The sequence below is a fragment of the Monodelphis domestica genome, chromosome 3 (genome assembly GCF_027887165.1).
Source record: "Monodelphis domestica isolate mMonDom1 chromosome 3, mMonDom1.pri, whole genome shotgun sequence".
Taxonomy (NCBI): domain Eukaryota; kingdom Metazoa; phylum Chordata; class Mammalia; order Didelphimorphia; family Didelphidae; genus Monodelphis; species Monodelphis domestica.
Genome location: NC_077229.1, coordinates 443161796 through 443169594, shown reverse-complemented (window position 1 = coordinate 443169594; position 7799 = coordinate 443161796). Strand labels below are relative to the sequence as shown.

The following is a 7799-nucleotide window of genomic DNA, read 5'->3' as shown; positions in this document are numbered from 1 at the left end:
AGGTGGGGATAGCCCTAGACAAATGGTGAATGAAAAGAATAGACTAATAGATTCTGTGTTCATTTATTGATTGTCTTGCTTTTCTCTAGAGTGTCAATGACATATGACCTTTTTCACAGCCCTGCTGTGAAGAACACTTAATTATGTTGGTAAAAACACTTTGAAAACATTAAGTGCTAAGTAAATGCTAAATAATAATAACCTCATGATGATGTTGAAAGACTTAATTAGTAAATGTTTACTAGAAACTTTGATCTCCTAATGAAAGGTGTGACTTTGCTGCTATTATTGTGATGATTATTATTTTGTGTTATAATTTATTGGTTAGCAATTGAGTGTCTGGTCTGTTTCTAAATTTCCAATCATGGTTTTTCCCTCTGAGGAGTATTCTAATTATCCTGGAGGGAATTTTTTCTAAACATGGGCCCAAATTCAGTTTTTTTTTTTCCCCATTCCATTCCTCATAGTCACCTGGATCACCCAATAATTCTCTCCTTGAGGGTGGATCCCTTGAAATACTTGCAGCTGGGTAGAGCTTTCACCTTCTTCACTTCTGGGGAAATAAGCATTGTAAAACAAGCAGGACAATTGCTGCCCTGCCTGGGGAAGGAGCCTATAAGGGAGTGGTGAGGGAGTGCTTTAGACAGGGAAGTCAGGAGGGAATGGAGATTACTTATTATCTTTTAGTCTTCTTTTGAAATGTAAATACTCCTGGGAAGGTGAATATATTGAATATAATAAAATTATGTACATAAGGGAAGAGAGTAAGCATTTATATAATATCTATTATGATCCAGGCTCTGTGCCAAGTGCTTTACAAATATTACCTCATTTTATTTTCCCAGCAACCCTTTGAGATAGGTGCTTTTCTTATACCCACTTTTCATTTGATGAAACTGAGGTAAACAGAGGTTAAGTGACTTGCCCAGGCTAACACAACTAGTTATTGTTTGAAGCCAGATTTGAAGTGAAGTCTTCTCCAGGCCTGGTGCCCTATCCCCTGTACCATCTACCTGCCCAAACTAATGAAGCATGAAAATGGATATTGTAGCATTTAAAAGAGTGGGAGCTATAAACTGTAATAGTTAAAATGGTTGAGGTTATAAACTATAGTGATTAAAATAGTAGATGATATAAATTGTAGTAGATAAAAGAGTGGATGAGTAAATTGTGACCACAGGAAATATGTTTTCACTACAGTGTCTTGTTTCAAATCAAATATAAGGTGGTCGCCAGGGAAATATTCCCAATTATGAATATACCCAAGTCAACTGGGTTTTATAGAGATTTTAATTAATACAAATGAGGAATTAAAGAAAAGGAGAGAAAGAGAGAAAAAGGAAATAATGAGAAAAGGATAAGCCGGCCCTGGCCAGTCCTGGCCAACCCAGGCCTAAGTCTTAAGAGAAAAGATCAGTCAGTCCTTAATCACTCACCACAAGATCTGTCCAGGCAAGGATTCTAGTGACACAAGTCCAGCTCCATCTCAGCTGCCTCCAGCAGCTCTATCCTCAATCTGAATGTTTCAGAATGAGTCCGAATGTCCCTGAGTCTCCAGAGAGACCCTTCAGGGCAGCCTTTCCCAGCTGACTGTCTTTTCAGAGAGAGCTTTTCGTCTCCTTTTAAAAGGCATTTTCTCCTTTGTCACCTCCCCTAAATTCTTACATCTACCAATCACAGTAGACGTTTTTCAAAGGACAGACTATTCTTAGTTCACACCTAAGAAGGGGTGAACTTTTGAGTAATTCACACCAGGAAGGCTCTGAGTAAGTTTCTCAGCTCTTTGTTCCTTGTAAATTCACAAGTTGCTTGACCTTTGTAGGTATTTAGCACCCCTTTGTATTAGTTCTAAAAATAGGCATGACTTAAGTATGGGTTTAAGTACTTTTCATTGTTCTGCAAGGAGTTTTCTTCCCTAAAGCAGTCTTAAGTAAGGTGGAGTAGAGGTCTTCACATTTCTGATCTAAGTAGAGTTCTCACATTTTTTAAATGGGGAATTTTCCCAATAGGAAATTGTCCCAATGGAGAATTCCCCAATGGGGAATTTTTAACATTCATAAGTCTGAGAAATTTCAAGATTCACAATATATACAAAGCAAAGTATATACAAGATAAATTAGATACAATTAATAGAAAGAATGAAGAGGGTTTGAATTACATATAAACCAAATATTTTTAAAATTCAAAGATATTTTATTTTCCCAATTGCATGTAATAATAGCTTTCAACACGTTTTCCAAAAGTATAAGATCTAAACCATTTTCCTCTCTCCCTTCCTTCCCCCTACTTGAGATAGTGTGAAGAGTGAATGAAAACTTTCTTTGTCTATCAATCAGCAACTTTTAAATTAATCAATCAAAAACTTGAGCACCCCTAATTAACACTAAGTATGAGAGTTCACAAGTCACTTGCCAGAATGGGTAACAACTCCAGAGGACAATGCCAACCCCCTTGGGCAATGCTAGGCAAATTGAAAGTCTGCAATTGGTTCCCATAAAGTGGAAGAAGGGACAGGAAGTGGCATGGAAAAAGGACTATAAAAAATCCTGAACTTCCTGTTCAAGGGACTTCTTCACCTTTTGGAGAGTTTGGCTTCTTGGACTTTGACTTCGACTTCACTTTTGGAGTTCTTGGGAATTTGGTTTTTTTGGACTTCGCCTTGGTGAGCTGCATTGGTGAGCTGGACTGAAGGAAGAGACTCTTTCCCTGGATCCTACGTTGGCTTGCTGGGTGAGTAGCTGGCATTACTTTTCTGGCTTCTGGAGAGATTGGTTCCAGAGAGAGCTTCCTTTCCTGGAGGAGACTGTGTTGGTGGAATCTTTTTTTGGCAAAACGGAGAGACTTAGATTAGAACATAATACACTCAATTGGATTCAGAACTTCTTGGATGAATTGACAAAAAATATAGTCATTAACAGGGGCAGCTAGGTGGTGCAGACTTGGAGTCAGGAAGGCTCATCTTTCTGAGTTCAAATCTGGTCTCAGATACTTGCTAGCTGTATATGACCTGGGGCAAGTCACTTAACACTGTTGGCCTTAGTTTCTTATCTGTAAAATGATCTGGAGAAGGAAATGGTAAGCCATTCCATTATCTTTGCCAAGAAAACCCCAAAAGGGGTAGTGAAGAGTTGGACTCCACTGCTAAACAACTGAATATAGTCATTACTGACTTGATCAGATCAGAAAGAAATCTATAGTGGAGAGTTTTGTTAAGGGGTAAAATTAGGGGTGTTGATTGAATATATTATTTTCGTGGTCACCAGGGATTTTAAAATTAAATCCCAATAAAATACTCAAGTCAGTTTGGGATTTTTATGGTAGTTTAATTACAATAGTAGGATGATATTAAGAAGAAGAGAGAGGGGAAAGGGTATAAGATTTCTCCAGCCTAGCCTAAGCCAAGGGAAATTCGGTGCCTCAGTCATGGGGCCTTCTCAGAAGATTAAATCTAGTTTGGCTTCCAGCAATGAGGTCTCCTCCAAGATGTGAGGCTTCCTTGGAGGTTAAGGAAAGGAGGAATTAGTTTTACTACTCACTAAGGTCGCTCAGGGAAGATGCCTCACCTAAACTACGCTACAGGACCAAAACGCCACAAGCACGCCAAAACGCCACCCAGAGAGAGAGGAAGTGATGCAAAATAAATAGGCAGTTCTTTACATCACTTCTTGCATCTCACATATACCAATGGTAGCTTAAGCTTGGCTTAGGATAGCCCAAGGAGTCTATCAGTTGTTTCTGATTTGTCACTTGCTAGCACATGTCGGTCATAGGCCATCCTCCTCACAGTTAATCCTTAAGTGGGAGTGTATATATTCCTGGTTGCTAGAATTCTAAAGACTAAGCAGGGTGGAGTAAGTCAAAAATTCCCAGTTTCAAGGATCTGTATTTGACCTTGTCTTGTTTAATATTCCTATTGATAGTTTGGACAAAGGCATGAGTGTCATGCTTACCACATTTGCAGATGGCACAAAGCTGGGAGGGATGATTAACACATTGGATGAAAGTCCAAAAAGATCTCAAAGAGCAAGAATGATGACTGGAAACAAGAAGATAAAATGTAATAGAGGTATATTTAAAGTCCTCCATGGGTTCAAAAATCAATCCCACAAGTATAAGATGGGGGGACCATATGATTAAATTGATATTTGAGTGGCAGCGAGGTGGTTCAGGAGATTGAGAGCCAGCACGAGAGAAGAGAGTCCTGGATTCAAATCTGGCCTTATACAGTTCCTAGCTATGTGACACTGGGCAAGTAACCCCAATTACCTAGCCCTTCTCATGATTCTACCTTCGAACCAATACTCAGTATTGATTCTAAGATGTAAGATAAGCTTTTTAAATTGATATTTGAAAATGATCTGGAGTATTTGAGATCTTAGCTTAATATGTTAACAGTGTGGAAAAAGCTAATCCAAACTTGGGCTGTTATTCTTTGCTTTTTTTCAGGACACTTCTGGAGTAATATGTTTAGCTGAGGCCCTTTTGGGGAGGGAAATTTACTTTAGGAAGGACATTTACAAACCAGAAGGTAGCAGAGCCCAATGATCTGGGGAAGGCGCTTGAGGTCATGTCCTATGAAAGTTGGTTGGTCTTGGGATCATAGATTTTGAGGTAAAGAAGTGACCTCAAATATCATTGAGTCTAATTTTACTGATTTCAATTGATCAAGGTACCTAGGATAAAAGAGATAAAGTGGCTTGCCTAAATAGCAGGTCTGGGATTCAAATCTATATCCTTTTATTCCAAACCTGGCATTCTTTCCACTACATCTTGTTACCTCTTATGCTTAGACTGAAGAAAAGAGATTACACAGGGAGGGTATGGTAGCTGTCTGTAGACATTTGAAAAGATGTCATGTAGAAAAGGGATTAGATTTGCTCTGCTTAGCCCCAGAGGGCAGAAGTGAAAGCAAGAAGTGAATATGTCAGGGAGGTAGGTTTAAGCTTCAGGCAAAGAAAAACTTCTAACCAGGAGAGCTAAAGGGACTCCCCATCCCTTGAGGTCTTCAGATGAAGGCTGGATGACCTTAGAGGTATGATGTAGAGGTGATGCTTAGGTGGTAGCTGGTCTCCAAGGTCTATTCCAGTGAGTGCTTAAATTCCGTGAAATTTCCAAAGAGTAAACAAGAGACATTCCTGGGCATCTTCTCTGTTTTTCTATTATTGTATTGTCATTTGTTGTTTTTCACTCTTTCAATTTACAACATCTAAAGACTTAAAGGGGATGCCAGATGCCATTTCAAGGTTTGAAACTAGCTCCAGATTCACTGATTGCATCACTCTAGTTTTAATGTCTCACTGGCTCCTGTTCCAGCCACTAATTAATTTTCCAAATATAATTACTGATTTTTATGGTTCTCATCACTGATTCTTGGAAGCTTTGGCAACTTTTTTTTGTTTTACTTTGTTAGATACTGTGAGTGGTTCCACCAAAACCATGAAAATACGGTTTTTTTTTTCTTAGCCAATATTATGTGGAAAAGTTTAGAAATAAATTTTGAGGAAAATATTCAAGCCTCAATTTTCAGAATTCAGATTAGAATCTGATTTAAGTCATTTCAGTGATTATTAATAATTTTTAAATCAACCAAAGTGGTCATGAGAAAGTGACATTGTAGATTGCCATTGCCATTTGATTCAATTCAATACACATATTTTTTAGTTATAAAAGCTATGTGTAAGGCACTGAGATAAGTGCTGGGGTTAACAAATAAAAATGTCACTGCCATTAAGTTTGTACTTTTTGTATATGTCTCTAAATGTATAATGTCACTAAAAGAAGTCATTACCTTTAAGTTTATATTTTTTATCACTACAACTATGTTAATAGGTCAGTGAATCATTTTATTTTTTACTGGACATTCCTTCCTATAGGCTTAGGAAGAATTTTTTTTCCTAGGTCCAATGATGAGGGTCAAAAATTTTACTGTTTTTGGATTGTCACTATGGACAAGCAAGTCAGTTTCTTTGGTTGCTTAGCTTAAAGGAAGACAACATGGGATCATGAAGCCTCATCTAATAATCAGTTCTGCTTCTTATTAGCTATCCTAGTTACTTCCCCACTCTGGGACTCATTTTCCTCATATGTAAACTGAGGCAACTGAACTAGATCATCTCTATAGTCCCTTCTAGCTCTAGTTTTTAAAGTATCCCTCCAATAGCAGTTGCTGTCTGCCTATGTGAAGATGGACTGTTCTGGGCATTTTCTGGAATTCAGTTCAACAAACATTTACCAGATACCAATTTTCATGCACACAGCATTGTGATAGGCATGTTGTTGTTGTTGTTTGTCCTGGATTTTTGAAGAGGACCAAAGATATCATGGAGAAGTATCTTGACTTGTCTGTGAATTGGATTTAAGTGAGGCAAAACTGCATGAAGTCATCAACCTCACTTTTTCTTCCAGAGTGATCCAAATTCAATGGCGAGACAAAAGACAAGGATGACTACAGATGGCCTGGGATGCAGTGGATGACCTTGGCCTCTTTGATGTCTGAACAAACTCCAATCTCTCCGCAGTGCCTACTTATGTTGCTTTCATGGCTATTGGAACAAATTGTTCTTATTTGCCAATTCTACAAGGGGAAGTCTTCATATAATTGGGGCAGAAGTCCCCTTAACTCACCAAGAGGTTTGAGGTCTGTTGATTACCTGTCCTCTAATTGGTTTAGCCCTTCTTTGAAGACAGTTTTACCAAGGTGTTGCTGCTGTGATGCCACAGCTTCTTGGAACTTCAGGTTGGTTGATAGGTGGACACCAGAGGTGGATGAGGAACCCTGAAAAGGGCTCAGTGAGCCCTCACCCCTAAAGGTGCTAATTCTCTAGGAACACCCTATACACTCCTATGACAGGCATACAGAGATTAGAAAGATAAGGTCCCTGTCCTCAAAGCTTGCTGTTTAGTACAAGTGTAACAGTGTGGTAAATTATTCTTTTAGATTTTAATCTCCCAAGATCAGGGAAAAACTATCTTCTCTTTCCTTTGAGATAAAATCTAGTATTGTCATAAGAACACTGAATTCATGAGTTTCTGGCTTGGTTCTACCAGTCACTAATTGTATGATCTTGAATAAATTACTTAGTATTTCTAAGTCTTAGTTTTCTTGTTTATAAAATAGGGATATTAATATTACTAGTACAAATCTCTCAAGATTGTTGTGAGACTCATATGAGATGACAAATGGGAAATATTTTGCAACCATAAGGTACTAAATAAATGTGAGTTATTATTTGTAACCTATCCTCCAGGTAAACACTTATCACAGTGATTAACATACAATGGATATTCATTAATTGGAAGTTCTTATCCTCTAATTAGTCTATGTACAATTTAAAAGAGTTGCTTGAGGGACTGGAACATTAAGGGACTTTCCTGAATCATAAGGTATAGATCAGAGGCAGGACTTGAACTCAAGTGTTATGGGACTCTGAGATCAGTTCTTGAGCTATTATACTGTGATGTCAACTTAGAGGCAACTCTGTAAGATTGCACGTTGCAGAGAAAATGGTGTTGTCTAGTTGTTTCAGTTATTCAGGTATGTCTGTCTGTGACTCCATTTGGGATTATCTTGGCAAAGATACTGGTGTAGTTTATTATTTCTTTTCCATAACAGAGTTAAGTGATTTGTCCAGGGTCACGTCTTAGATTGGATTTGAACTCATGGTGCTGAGTCTTCCTAACTCCAGTATCCACTGTGCTACTTAACTGCAGAGCAAGTACCAACCTTCACTGGCAGAAATTTCATAACAGGGAGCTCTTCACATACACACACACACACACACACATCTGGTAAAAAAAAT

The 7799-nt window shown here is 38.2% G+C and overlaps 1 long non-coding RNA gene across 1 annotated transcript; it reads left to right on the top strand.

The window, feature by feature from the left end:
• The first annotated feature begins 2046 nt into the window (after window positions 1-2046).
• Window positions 2047-7090, top strand: LOC103092465 (uncharacterized). The gene is made up of 2 exons (XR_001628813.2): window positions 2047-2730; window positions 6406-7090. It is a non-coding gene; the product is annotated as an uncharacterized LOC103092465 (long non-coding RNA).
• The last annotated feature ends 709 nt before the right edge of the window (window positions 7091-7799 follow it).